Genomic DNA, 15,200 nt, shown 5'->3' on the forward strand with positions numbered 1-15,200 from the left:
TGATAGATTACGCCACGCGGCATCCAGAGGCGGTTGCCTTACCTAACATACTGGCAGAGACGGTGGTGGCTGCCCTGCTCCAGGTTTTCTCACGGGTTGGATTTCCCCGGGAGATTATCTCGGATCAGGGCACCCAATTTACGGCAGAGGTGACCAGCCAACTGTGGAGACTGTGTGGTGTAAAGTCCATTAGAATGCCCCATACCACCCGCAAACCAACGGGTTGTGTGAGCGCTTTAACGGAACGTTAAAACAACTCATTGGGACGTTCACCCGGACCTACAGGGACTGGGAGAAATTCTTGCCGCACCTCCTGTTCGCCTATCGGGAGGTGCCCCAAAAATCTACGGGGTTCTCCCCATTTGAACTGTTATATGGGAGGCGGGTGAGGGGGCCCCTAGACTTAGTGCAAGAGCTCTGGGAAGGGGAGGAAACCATAGCAGGAACCCCTATCGTGCCCTTCGTGCTGGAACTCCGGGACCGCCTGCAGGAGTTGACTCAAGCTGTGCGTGTGAACATGCAGGTGGCCCAGCGGCGCCAGCACATATGGTACGATCAGAGGGCTAGAGAACGCACCTTCGAGATAGGACAGAAGGTCCTGGTACTAGAACCGGTTAGGCTGAACAAATTCCAGGCCGCATGGCAGGGGCCTTACCGGGTAGTGGGGAAAATAGCCGACACCACCTACAATGTCGCCGATTGTGACGACCCCAAGGTTATCCTCATGTTCCACGTGAATATGCTGAAGCCCTACCGGGAGTGCCCTGAAGAGGTAGCTGCCATCTGCGCACCCGAAGCAGAGGATTTAGCCGGACTCCCCTTGCCTGATGTCTTAGGTGAGAGGACTCAGACGAAAACCTGGGACCAGGTACACTTAGGAGAAAACCTAGGGGCCCGGGAGAGAGAGCAGGCTGAGACATTGCTGAAGCAGCGGCAGAGGATGTTCTCAGAGAGACTGGGGTTCACCCGACTTGCGCAACACAAGGTTGAGACACAAGATCAGACCCCCCTGAGACAAGCCCCCTTCCGCGTCCCGGAGTCTGTACGAGAAGGGATGCGACAAGAGAAACAGGAGATGTTGCGTTTAGGGGTCATTGAGGAGTCAGATAGTCCCTGGGCGTCCCCTGTAGTGTTAGTGCCTAAGAAAGATGGGACTACCCGGTTTTGTGTAGACTATCGCAAGCTAAATGAGAAAACTGTGACGGATGCGTATCCCATGCCGCGTGTGGACGAGTTGTTAGACCGGCTGGCTGGGGCAAAGTATTTGACCACCATCGATCTATGCAAAGGCTATTGGCAGATCCCCCTAAGTACTGATGCAATTCCCAAGTCTGCATTTGTCACCCCGTTTGGCTTATTCCAGTTTCGGGTTATGCCATTTGGGATGAAGAATGCCCCCGCGACCTTCCAGAGGCTGACTGACTGGCTTCTGGATGGTCTCCAGGACCATGCTTGTGCCTTTATTTATTATTTATTTATTCAATCTGGGCCAGCTTTTTGGCTAGATTTTCCCTCCTATTCCCAGGATACAGGTGGGCAATCCCTTTGACACGTAAGAGATGACATTGATGAGGGTAGCAATTCCGAAACTGTCTCGCCAAAGGTTTAGGTTGAGAAATAGCACCCACCTTGACAGATTTTCTCCGCTGCCCTAATATTTTTGATGTGTTCCAAAGCTCCCGAGTTGTCATACCAATATAGATGAGTCCACAGAAACATGTGGCTTGATAGATGACCATAGATGTTCTACAATTAATGAAATACTGAATCTTGTAAGCCTACTCACCCATCGAATCCGGAAAGGTATTCATTTTTTCAATATATCTGCACTCTTTGCAGTTGCCACACTTCCATGTGCCCCATTTGGGGCCCTTTGAGACAAATATACATTGCTCAAAAAAATAAAGGGAACACTTAAACAACAGAATATAACTCCAAGTAAATCAAACTTCTGTGAAATCAAACTGTCCACTTAGGAAGCAACACTGATTGACAATCAATTTCACATGCTGTTGTGCAAATGGAATAGACAATAGATGGAAATTATTGGCAATTATCAAGACACCCTCAATAAAGGAGTGGTTCTGCAGGTGGGTACCACAGACCACATCTTAGTACCAATGCTTTCTGGGCTGATGTTTTGGTCATTTTTGAATGTTGGTTGTGCTTTCACACTTGTGGTTGCTTGAGACGGACTCTACAACCCACAGAAGTTGCTCAGGTAGTGCAGCTCATCCAGGACGGCACATCAATGCGAGCTGTGGCAAGAAGGTTTGCTGTGTCTGTCAGTGTAGTGTCCAGAGGCTGGAGGCGCTACCAGGAGACAGGACAGTACAACAGGAGACGTGGAGGGAGCCGTAGGAGGGCAACAACCCAGCAGCAGGACTGCTACCTCCGCCTTTGTGCAAGGAGGAACAGAAGGAGCACTGCCAGAACCCTGCAAAATTACCTCCAGCAGGCCACAAATGTGCATGTGTCTGCACACACAGTTAGAAACCGACTCCATGAAGGTGGTATGAGGGCCCGACCTCCACAGAAGGGGGTTGTGCTCACAGCCCAACACCATGCAGGATGCTTGGCATTTGCCACAGAACACCACGATTGGCAAAGTCGCCACTGGCACCCTGTGCGCTTCACAGATGAAAGCAGGTTCACACTGAGCACATGTGACAGACGTGACAGAGTCTGGAGACGTCGTGGAGAGCGATCTGCTGCCTGCAACATCGTTCAGCATGACCGGTTTAGCAGTAGATCAGTAATGGTGTGGGGTGGCATTTCTTTGGAGGGCCGCACAGCCCTCCATGTGCTTGCCAGAGGTAGCCTGACTGCCATTAGGTACCGAGATGAGATCCTCAGACCTCTTGTGAGACCATATGCTGGTGCGGTTGGTCCTGGGTTCCTCCTAATGCAGGACAATGCCAGACCTCATGAGGCCTCAGCAGCTCCAGCAAGATGAAGGCATTGAAGCTACGGACTGGCCCGCTCGTTCCCCAGACCTGAATCCGATTGAGTACATCTGGGACATCATGTGTAAGGTGCCCCAGCGAGGTAGTCGTGGGCGAGCTGTAGTCCCCACTCGCTATGGCACCCTACAGACAATACGTTTCCTCCCTCTGAAGTGTGGCTGTGTATGTGGTGCTCTTCACTTACTTCAAGCCATCCGATCGTGGCTGTCTCCAGGCATTTCTCTTCTGGGACCAGGGCAGCAATAAATTCAGAGGACACGAGGTTCTTAACCAGAACTTGAACTTTACTTGGGGAAGAGGAATATTTACAGTATTTACAGGCAGATATAATGGATAAGGCCCGACAGGCTATCATCTCTCTCACAGTCACTGGCAACATGTTCAGCCCTGGTTCCCTCTTTAAGTGAAGCATCTCTGTGACTCTATCTCTAGTCCACGAGACTCTTCTGTAACGTTAACAGTGACCTGGATCAAATATCTCCCCCACGTCCTAGCCTGGAGTCCTATTTATCTTCTTCTGCTTCCTGCAGACTAGAAGTGCCTCGGGTCCTCACTACCTCTGATGAGTTTCTCCGACCAGCTAACAGGACTCTTGCTCTTGTGTGAGGAGACTTGCACAGTAGTGATCCCACTGTCTGAGGTTGTAGAGCTCCCGTCTACCCTAGCAGCCACTATAGTCAGGCTGCCCGCACGATTCCCTGTATTGTCTCTTAATGGCCTCTGGACACTAAAACAGAGGCTTTTTGCCAATGTGCCCACCCCCTGTGAGCTGTCATCACACAGCATTAACTCATCACTGCCTGCAACCCTGCTAGCAGACTCAACCTGACATCTGCACTCAGAACAGTGGCATCTTGTGGCTGTTTACAGGTACTGCAGCCCACAACGAATTATGCCAGTGTAATGCACACGCCCGGAATGACTGGCGTGTGCGTGTTTATGTAGTGATTCCACTGTGCCATGAACCGGAGAGTGCCTGGAGGGGCGTAACTAAGTATCTGCCCGATCCGACCAAGGTCGCACGACGGCATACGACGCCAGTGCACCAGGGAAGAACCGAGCAGAGGAACCAGGGTCTTCTCCAGGTCAGACTCCGGACACGGCTGTTGACCCACACCGGGGAATACAGGAACAGGCAGACTAGAGCACAAGCTGGGTAGGGTCCAGTACAGACTGGGAGACAAATTCGAAACCGCAGGCGCGGTGGACAGAGCTGAGCAAAGCGAAAACCGCAGACGCGGTGGACAGAGCTGAGCAAAGCGAAAACCGCAGACGCGGTGGACAGAGCTGAGCAAAGCGAAAACCGCAGACGCGGTGGACAGAGCTGAGCAAAGCGAAAACCGCTGACGCGGTGGACAGAGCTGAGCAAAGCGAAAACCGCAGACGCGGTGGACAGAGCTGAGCAAAGCGAAAACCGCAGACGCGGTGGACAGAGCTGAGCAAAGCGAAAACCGCAGACGCGGTGGACAGAGCTGAGCAAAGCGAAAACCGCAGACGCGGTGGACAGAGCTGAGCAAAGCGAAAACCGCAGACGCGGTGGACAGAGCTGAGCAAAGCGAAAACCGCAGACGCGGTGGACAGAGCTGAGCAAAGCGAAAACCGCAGACGCGGTGGACAGAGCTGAGCAAAGCGAAAACCGCAGACGCGGTGGACAGAGCTGAGCAAAGCGAAAACCGCAGACGCGGTGGACAGAGCTGAGCAAAGCGAAAACCGCAGACGCGGTGGACAGAGCTGAGCAAAGCGAAAACCGCAGACGCGGTGGACAAAGCTGAGCAAAGCGAAAACCGCAGACGCGGTGGACAGAGCTGAGCAAAGCGAAAACCGCAGACGCGGTGGACAGAGCTGAGCAAAGCGAAAACCGCAGACGCGGCGGACAGAGCTGAGCAAAGCGAAAACCGCAAATGCGGCGGACAGAGCTGAGCAAGGCGAAAACCGCAGACGCGGTGGACAGAGCTGAGCAAAGCGAAAACCGCAGACGCGGTGGACGGAGCAGAGCAAAGCAAAAACCGCAGACGCGGAAGGAACAGGGCTCTGTTCACACGGAACAGACTAGAAGGGAAAGGCAGAACCAGATACCCACAGGGTACTTGCAGAGAAGTAGCGAGTGGACCACAAACTCACAAACGGAAGTACAGTGACAACGAGCAGGAGTAGGTACGAGTTCAGACTCTGCAGAAAAAGGAAAGGAACGGACATAGAGAAAAAACAGGTAAAAGATAGGAGAGAGTTCAGACTGGAACTGAGTGTACGGAGGAGACCGACACTGCAGCGGGATACAGGAGCGGGTCTGGGAATACGGCCCCCAGAGAGGCGGGACGAACAGGCAAGGAGCGTGTTCAGACTGGCCTGGAAATGCAGCCTCCAGGAAGGCGGAACGAACAGGCAAGGAACGAGTACAGACTGCAGGTTAAGGTACACAGATAGGACACAGTACAGACATGGGAACAGATACTGCAAGACAGGTAACATAGACAGGACCTGGCATGTCAGAGACAAAAGCCAACTGACAGGGCAAGATGCTCAGGCATGGGTTAATGGGGCAGCTGGTTTAAATACCAGGTGACAGACAGCAATAGGCTGAGGACGCACAAAGGGTGTGCCTGCAGCAGGTACAAAAAGCAGGAAGTGATCGGGCGCCGCCCATAAGCAGCAGACACAGAAGCAAACAGACAGCATGGAGGGAAGCCAGAGAGACACCCTGGACTGGAGATCAAGTGCGCGCTCTTGCACAGTGGGAGATGGACCACTATGCAAGGACGCCGCCAGGTATGTTACAGCCAGGAACAAGCTCTATATCACTCAAGGCTTGATCCGGGCACTAAGTTCCCCCTTTACTCTACTGACCGGACCAGTAAAGCTAACACCTTAGCTTGGTCTACCAACAGTTCAGAGAGGTCTGACTTCAGGAACACTCCCTTTAACTATCTCAGTACCAAGGGAAGGCTACGCCCTTCCCCACTATTACATTACCCGACAATTTAATGTTGGTCGTCCCCGACCACACTAAACAATAAACACAAATCAGCAGCTATGACATTATATCACATTACTAAATTTTACTAAAACATTTTAGCAAACGACTGGTCCTGAGGTCATCTTCTTGGATGGAAGACCGGCCCTTCTCGGTTAAGGGCCCCGGAACAGCAATTCAGGACAGTCCATTATCAACTTTTCACAGGTACCGGTCCTTCTTGGTAAGGACCCTGGAAACGCAATGTCCATGTCCATATTTTTAGGGCAGGCCAACACCTCAATAGCCCCCAATCTCCTTCGAGGGCTGCATTCTGAGGCACACAGTCACAGGTAACACCCTGTGAGTCTCTTTCTTCTTGGCCCTAGCGGGGGTCACCGGTTCTTCCCGCTAGGCCGCAAGTCTCTTAGGTTTGGAGGATATCCATCCTCAAGGTGTGCCTCAGCATTGTAAATTCCAGCAGAAAAAGGCGCAACAGGCGCAACAGCAAAAAAAAAAAATAAAAAGTAAAAAACAAAAGAGCAGCTCTCCTGGGCACACAACTTTTGGGTGCTGCTTAAGGCCTTCCTGGCCTGGGAGGTAGGGGAACAGTCCTCCATTTTTTTTTTTTTCAACTTAAATCAACATGGGGCACTCCACCCCCACTGGGTAACAGTCCCAAACTGCAGACAGGACCTCCATCTATGGGTCCTAAAGAGGAAAGTGGAAGGTCAACGGACCTTTCAGCCAGCTCACTTCTTTCGGGCCTCCTTCCTTTCCTTCATTAAGGCGGCCCATGCTGTAGAGGAAGGTGGCTTCTTCCACCTCCAGGGCTGGTCAGGGTATTGGCTACGCCCGGGGTCCTCATCCGAGGAGGTGGCGCTGCCACAGCCAATTTGTGTGGGGCCGTAGCTAGTCACGGTGAAGTTGTGAACCTCCTGACTGACAGCAGCCTGAGTCCTTTCGGCGACTCCACGACTAACCGCCTCAGCCCCTTCTGGGTGTTTGGTGGTTGAGCCTACAGCCTCACTGGGAGAGTCAGCCCTACTACAACCCGGGACATCCTCCTCTTTTTCGACGCCATCTCCCCGCTGCTGGCGTCCGGACTCTTCTTCCTGTGGGATGCCGGCCTTGGGAGGGGACACGAATCCTCCAGGGGCTTCCCTAGCCCGATGTTGCCGAGCCTCCCTCTCAGCTCTTCGCCGGAAGACCTGCCTGTCCTTTTCCAGGACGTCCTCCCATTTATATGGGCGGGTGACCGCAGCCGCGTACCACCCCCTTGCACATTCGCATTTCACAAAGTAAACAATCTCCCCTTCATGCAGGTTGTGGAGGCGATCGGGCAGGTATTCGCGTTTGACGGCTTCCTGGCTGACAAACACCTCATGCCCGGTCCACTCTTCCTTGAGGAACCCGTATCCCTCGCGGACACAGAACTCCACAACCCGCCCCTGGGTCTGGGAGTCCTCCACTGACTCCCTCCGCGCCACGTTGGACCCCTCTAGCCAGCCTCTTAAGAAGGTGTCGGTCCACCGCCGCTGCTCCCGCGATGTCATCGAAGGGTCGCGGGTGGCCCACTGTGGACTTCCGGGCTTGGTGTACCGCTCTGTGGAGGGGGAATGTAGGGCCTCCAAGGCCAATGACCAAAAGCTCTCTTGCGGGGCCTTTCTTTTAGGGGGCTTCTCTTCTGCTCCGGCTCTTGAGGGCCTGAGGGCCTCTGTTGCCGCCGAGGCTGCTGGGGCAGGTTTTACAGGGGTGACCGGCCGCTGGGGCATGGACCACTCACCTTCCCTTAGCTCCGCTGGAACTATTGCTCCGGCCCCACCGGGATGTTCTCCTCCCTCAGCCGAGGGGGACGACTCCTCCGGTATCCGGCTCCAGCTCCATACACGAAGCTCATGAAGTAGCAGGCCCATCTCCGGATCGGGCCTAGTGGCCCACTGGACAGCCACTGGGGGTAAAGGCAACGGTTCGCGGGCAGCGCCCGCCGGCGAACGGCTTCCAGCCGCTGCTCCTGGGGTAATAATCTGCAGGGGTTCCAACTCTCCGCCGGTCTCTCGCACGCTGTTAGGCTCTGAGGCTGCCATTCTTACAGGACGTCCGCTGCCGGATCTCCTTCTCCTGACGGGTCGGACAGAAAATGGCGCCGGTTGCTTACCGGTGCGTCCAGCTCCACCTCTTCCTAGGCCGGCCTTCTGAAGCGACTGCCACGTCACTCTCGGCCGCTCCGCCTTCAGCCGCGCCCCCTCTCTGTGTGCGCTGATACTCACGGGGCCGGGCTTCACTTTACGCCGCGTCCTGTTCCTCTCTGGACGTCCCATCCTGGGACGCATCTTCACCGCCGGGCCCATCCCTCTTTGGGCCGGAACTCGTAGGGGCTGGACATCTTTTAGCGCTCTCCAGCGCCGTCCACTCCCACGATAGGCGGTTCTTCTCCCGGACTTTACCGCCGTCGTCACCATCTTGGAATCCATGCTTCGGGCCGCCATCTTGGGCCGCTTGCCTTCCAACACTTTCTCCTCAGTGTTCTGCGTCGGCTCTTCCCCGCTTTCTTCATGCGAGGAGCTCGCATCCTGCCTACTATGCCAAATGTAAGGTGCCCCAGCGAGGTAGTCGTGGGCGAGCTGTAGTCCCCACTCGCTATGGCACCCTACAGACAATACGTGTCCTCCCTCTGAAGTGTGGCTGTGTATGTGGTGCTCTTCACTTACTTCAAGCCATCCGATCGCGACTGTCTCCAGGCATTTCTCTTCTGGGACCAGGGCAGCAATAAATTCAGAGGACACGAGGTTCTTAACCAGAACTTGAACTTTACTTGGGGAAGAGGAATATTTACAGTATTTACAGGCAGATATAATGGATAAGGCCCGACAGGCTATCATCTCTCTCACAGTCACTGGAAACATCTTCAGCCCTGGTTCCCTCTTTAAGTGAAGCATCTCTGTGACTCTATCTCTAGTCCACGGGACTCTTCTGTAACATTAACAGTGACCTGGATCAAATATCTCCCCCACGTCCTAGCCTGGAGTCCTATTTATATTCTTCTGCTTCCTGCAGACTAGAAGTGCCTCGGGTCCTCACTACCTCTGATAAGTATCTCCGACCAGCTAACAGGACTCTTGCTCTTGCGTGAGGAGACTTGCACAGTAGTGATCCCACTGTCTGAGGGTGTAGAGCTCCCGTCTACCCTAGCAGCCACTATAGTCAGGCTGCCCGCACGATTCCCCGTATTGTCTCTTAATGGCCTCTGGACACTAAAACAGAGGCTTTTTGCCAATGTGCCCACCCCCTGTGAGCTGTCATCACACAGCATTAACTCATCACTGCCTGCAACCCTGCTAGCAGACTCAACCTGACATCTGCACTCAGAACAGTGGCATCTTGTGGCTGTTTACAGGTACTGCAGCCCACAACGAATTATGCCAGGAACAAGCTCTATATCATGCAAGGCTTGATCCGGGCATTAAGTTCCCCCTTTACTCTACTGACCGGACCAGTAAAGCTAACCCCTTAGCTTGGTCTACCAACAGTTCAGAGAGGTCTGACTGTAGGAACACTCCCTTTAACTATCTCAGTACCAAGGGAAGGCTACGCCCTTCCCCACTATTACACATGTCTCGCTCCATCCACCAACGTCACGTTGCACCACAGACTGTCCAGGAGTTGGCGGATGCTTTAGTCCAGGTCTGGGAGGAGATCCCACAGGAGACCTTCTGCAACCTCATCAGGAGCATGCCCAGGCGTTGTAAGGAGGTCATACAGGCACGTGGAGGCCACAAACAATACTGAGCCTCATTTTGACTTGTTTTAAGGACATTACATCAAAGTTGGATCAGCCTATAGTATGTTTTTCCACTTTAATTTTGGGGGTGACTCCAAATCCAGGCCTCCATTGGTTAATAAATTTGATTTCCATTGATGATGTTTGTATGATTTTGTTGTCAGCACATTCAACTTTGTACAGAACAAAGTATTCAATGAGAATATTTCATTCATTCAGATCTAGGATGTGTTATTTGAGTGTTCCCTTTATTTTTTTGAGCAGTGTATATGAAGATGTATCAAGTACATGATGACTATGAACTAGTACATCACGTAGTGTCTTATTACGTTTAGCCATAATCAATGGACGATTTGATAGAAAAGGAAGTATTGTCTGATCCTGTTGGAGAATTAGCCAAAATTTGGAGATGATATTAGTAATTTCCTTCCACCTCGAATGATAATTCGTGATGAATTGAACATGCCCATCAGATTCCTTTTTCTTTTTAGTAATGAGAAGATATTGTCTATTGGCGTGTTTGGCCTGATAGTAGGCCTGTTGAATAATTTCCATTTTGTACCACGTTGTAAGTATCTACTGGTCATATCACATGCCTATTCTTCAAAAGCTTTGTTTTGGTCACAAATACGATGTGCCCTAATAAATTGTCCGGACGGCATTGCCTGTATTACATGTGCCAGACGACTGATTTGGCATGCAAGAAAGCATTGACACTAGTAATCTTGTGATAAATATTTGTATGCAACTGTCCATGGTCATCAACATGAATATCCAAATACGGAAAATCAATTTTCTTTTGATCAATATGATGGGTTAGCTTAATATCAATGCATTGTCATTGAGATATTTTAAGAATTTTTCAAGTTCCTCATGGGAGCCCTGCAAAATAAACAACACATCGTCTATGAATCTCATCCAAGATATCACTGATCCCAATGATGTATGTTCAATGTTCTGGAATCGGATGTATTCACACTCCCAAAATCCCAAGGAGAGATTGGCGTAAGATGGGGCCCAAGCCGCGGCCATTGCCACCTCTTTCTTCTGTAGGTAGTATTGATCTTTGAACACAAAATTATTATATAACAAAATGTATTCTGTTACGAATCCGGGTGATTGAACCTCTGTGCTGTGATGCAAGGAGGGATCAGAGGGGCGTAACTAAGTGCCTACCCGGACCGACCCTGGCCACACAGCGGCTTAGTCGACTCTGTGAACCAAGGAGGGACCGGGAAGGTGAACCAGGTGCCACTCTGGGACCGACCTTGTGAGAGCAGGCGACTCCCATGGGACTGATGGCTGAAGCTGAAAGGCATAGCGGATGAGCACGGCCGGTTGACAGGCGGGCACGGCTGATAGACAGGCTGGCGGGCACTGGGACCTTCAAGGTAGAGGTGAAGATGCTGGAGCTGTCCTAGGCAGAAGTGCTGAAACTGTTGTATCCAGAAGCACCAGAGCTGTCCACTAGCGTGGTGCTGAATCTGGATGGCACTGCCCTCCAACGTTGTGGTATTGAACCAAATGTTACTATAATGTCCTGGTTACAAGCCGTCCACTGCTGTGGTGCTGAATCTAGACAGTTCTTCCCATATAAAAGCTGTCCACTGCTGTGGTGCTGAATCTAGACAGTACTGCCCAGATCGGAGCTGCCCACCGTTGTGGTGCTGAATCTAGGACTGTAGTGCCCAGAGGAGAGGTGCCAACCACTGTGGTGCTGAACCAGTACTATAGAAGGGAGAGAACACAGGAGCTCACCCCCGCTGCTGAGCAGAGATGCTAGATGTGCTGTAGCTGTCTTCTATTGTCCCTCAGCAGATAGCATCATGCTATGAATGGGATGTGCTCTGCTATATCCCAGCGGCTTGTAGATCAGGAATCAGGGCTTCAGTGTGCGTCACCTGAATGACAGCAGTCTGGCACCACCAATGCTGCTATGCGGGACATTGCGCCCTTTACTACTGCCTGCGATGTAAAACCCCTTCTGATTGGAGCCCATGGATCTGTGATTGGTTATTGAAGACACACCCTCGTACATGGTGGACTTGTCTGTTCCCTTTAAACATATGAGCGGTTCTCACATGTTGTGGCTGATGTCTGATATCATAAGTGCTATCCCCTCATTCTGTATCACTGCAGCTGTCATCTGATGGGCGGCTGATGTATTCCATCACTATAGTACGGGTGAGATCACAGCCATCTGTAGGAACAAAACACCATCTCATCCGTGTCATGTACAGAAGCATGTCACTATGCAAGTCGCCCCCGTACTCCTAAACATCAGCAATAAAGCAGGAAGGAGTGTGTCACTGAATGCAAGATGTGACGAGATAAAACCAACCTTGTAAGGCTACATGCGTAGTGGTCATAGCCACCTCCAGTTGCTGTCACATAAAATTCCTGGTTCCACTGATAAAGGAGGGGAGATCTCCGTAATACGGTATCTGTGCACGTTTAGTCCACCAGTGTCTGGAAGGAACGTTGAGCTCAGCTATGCTGCTCATGAGAGCGCAGGGTCCTAATGTCCACCATTACCACTCCATTCTTAGTCTAATTTTACATATCATTTCATCAATGTGTTTCATCTGACATTAACCTTATTCATTATATTTTCAATTAAACACTTTATTAATAATATCTAAAGATTTAAAAAAAGATAAGTATATGATAAACTATATGTCGGTTGCGAATAAATGTACTAATGAATTTACTCTGCATCTCAAGTGTCATATCTACAGTGCCAAAGGTTTCCTTTCTGGATCTTATTGATATTCCTTCTATGCACTACATCTTCTAATTGGGAATGCGAAACTTCTAACGCTTTACACTATGATAAACTGATATATATAAGTACTCGATTATACACTATTTGGACAAAACTTATAACAGCGAAGTACTGTTCATATAGTTAAGTGGCTTAGCAACGGTACAGGAGATAAGATGAGAATAATAGGTTTAGTCTTTAGGATAGGGTTAATGGATAGAGACTGCAAGATGTCGGTGAGTGACACGAAAGAGTGAGACGGACCCGTCCCATCGTGTGCGTAAGAAGGGCACGGTGGAAGAAAAAGAAACCATGCCCATTGCAGCAAGTCAAGGGAGAACGGGTGGAGACTCCCAGGAAACGGGCAGGTGAGCCAGAAGTGGCCTCCCCCAAGAATGGGCAGAGCAACGTAAGAGCACACCCACGGCAGAGTGGGCTGGGACCATTGTTGGTGAGGAGGTAAAGTGGCAAGAGAAGATGGAGTGCTACGGCATTGTGCTCCGCGGTGGGCCCGGAAAGGTCAAGTGGAAAAGGAAGATGACGCAGCTGGAGCAAGAGATGCAGCCGGGTGAACTGTCATCAGTAGAGGCACCAACGAAGGTCCAGGGAAGGCCCAGGAACCAATGCCTGACCTCAAGACAAAGGTTCACCCGCAGTCCCCAAAACCAGAACCCGATTCCAAGGCGGAGGCAGCAGTATCAGCGTGGCCAAGATCCTGCGACCAGGCAGGGTGACTGAAAGCTATGCTGGCAGCCCTGGTGGTAAGTACACCTCAGCGTCCTGGAGTGTTATCAGCCTGGGAAACAGCCCTCATCCCCCGGCCACAGCAGTACATGGAAGAGACACCAGCCCTGGACCCTGTTAAGGCCAGATGGGTGGTGAAGGTCATTGAGGGTAAGAAGGAGTGGGAGAAATGGGTGAGGGCCCAACTCGAGCACCCAGGAGGTGGTGAAGTTGACCCGCCCAGGGGGGAAATGGGGGGAAACTTGGTACCCGGGCCTTTACCTTCTTTGTAGGATGTCACGGCAGTCGGCTCCCGGGCCCATCCTCTGGGGTCGCTCTTTAAAAGGGGGTTTGTTAACAGTTTGTCTTGTGATGCCACCTGTGGTTCCCAGTAATGAATACCGGCGCTGCTGCAGACCTCCGGGGGTGATGGGATGGCAGCTGGGATGTTTCTGCTCCCCACAGGTGGAGCGGGTCCCCGGGGAAGGGTAGTTGCAGATGGTAATGCTGGGCGTTGTAGTGCAGGCGCGGTAGCGTGATGGAAATAACTGACAGAGACAGTGGAGTGCAGTCATCCGAGTTTACTCACAGTTCTTTTTAGGTTCCTCGGGTACACTGTCCAGGTGTCAGACTCCCGCGTCGCACTGCGTTTGCCAGGCAGGGGTTCAGCAGTCCTTCAGGTAGATTAGAAGCACTTAACGGGACCCCCTTTCTTATGTTCCTTCCTTGACTGACTTCCCGCGCTGTGTCTTCTTACTCCTGCCCTGCGCTCCCCACACACAGTCCCGATCGGGTGCTCTGAAGTCCCTTCTGGGCAACCTGGAGTTCCCGGACCTACTTGATGCCCTTCACGGCGACTAGGGTGAGGCTGTGGCAACTGCACCATGGAAGTGCAGAAGCCTCCGGTTTTTCCAGCCGAGACCTGGAGTAACACGGCTGGTACAGGGACCAGTTCCCATCCTGCAGCCTGATCCCTCTGATTCTTGGCAGATTCGGGCGTATGGGTGCCGTCCTGCACTCACCGTACCCCCTGGGATCCATTCTGTTCCCGGAGAATTCCTCCCTTGCTCCCACTCCTCTCCTGGGCCTCTCTCACTAGGCCCACAATGGAGCAGAGCTCCTGAAGAGACTCTGCTCCCCTCCTCTCCTTGCTACTCACTGGCTGAACTGCACTGCTCCAACTAAGATGGCTTCCTTTTTTATATCTATTCTCTAAGTGCTCCCCTGTTCTACGTCCTCCACCCACACCCACTACTGGTTCCCCCTCTCCTTGGTTCCCCCCACTCCAGCCAGGGACAGGGCAGCAAAAGAAGTGCATAATGCCCTTCCAGCCGGCCTGGAGTAGTGCAGTGTTGAGTGCAGGTGTTGGGGTCCCGGGCAGAAATAATCTTTAATAATAATAATAATAATCTTTATATAGCGCAAACATATTCCGCAGTGCTTTACATACATTATTGTCGCTGTCCCCATCGGGGCTCACAATCTAGATTCCCTATCAGTATGTCTTTGGAGTGTGGGAGGAAACCGGAGAACCCGGAGGAAACCCACACAAACACGGGGAGAACATACAAACTCCTTGCAGATGTTGTCATTGGTGGGATTTGAACCCAGGACCCCAGCACTGCAAGTCAGTACTTCCTCCTTACCTGAGAGAAGGAGATGCCACACTTCTGGGTGAGGTGCAGTACCTCTGTGGCGACTGAACCCTCAGGGGTGCCACAAAGTCATTGACCAGATGACCAGATGTCACATCCAATATTTCAGCCCTCAGCGGGAAGATCATGTCCAGCAATGACTCCTCCACGGTTAGTACCACAGCCTCAGGCCTGACAGAGGCAGCGAGTATTGCGGCTGCAGTGTGCGTTTTCAAGGGCCCCCACTGTATATGCTGTGCGTTGTCTTCCAGGTTCCAGAATGGTCGAGGATGACCATGTCCAAAGAGGGAATGTAAGAGTGATGGACTGTTCTGCAGCATTCCTACCCTTGAAGGCAATAATCCCTTTATGTGTACAGTGC

The sequence above is a fragment of the Phyllobates terribilis genome, unplaced genomic scaffold, assembly GCF_046119375.1.
Source record: "Phyllobates terribilis strain yellow unplaced genomic scaffold, ASM4611937v1 Scaffold_55__1_contigs__length_8800988, whole genome shotgun sequence".
Taxonomy (NCBI): domain Eukaryota; kingdom Metazoa; phylum Chordata; class Amphibia; order Anura; family Dendrobatidae; genus Phyllobates; species Phyllobates terribilis.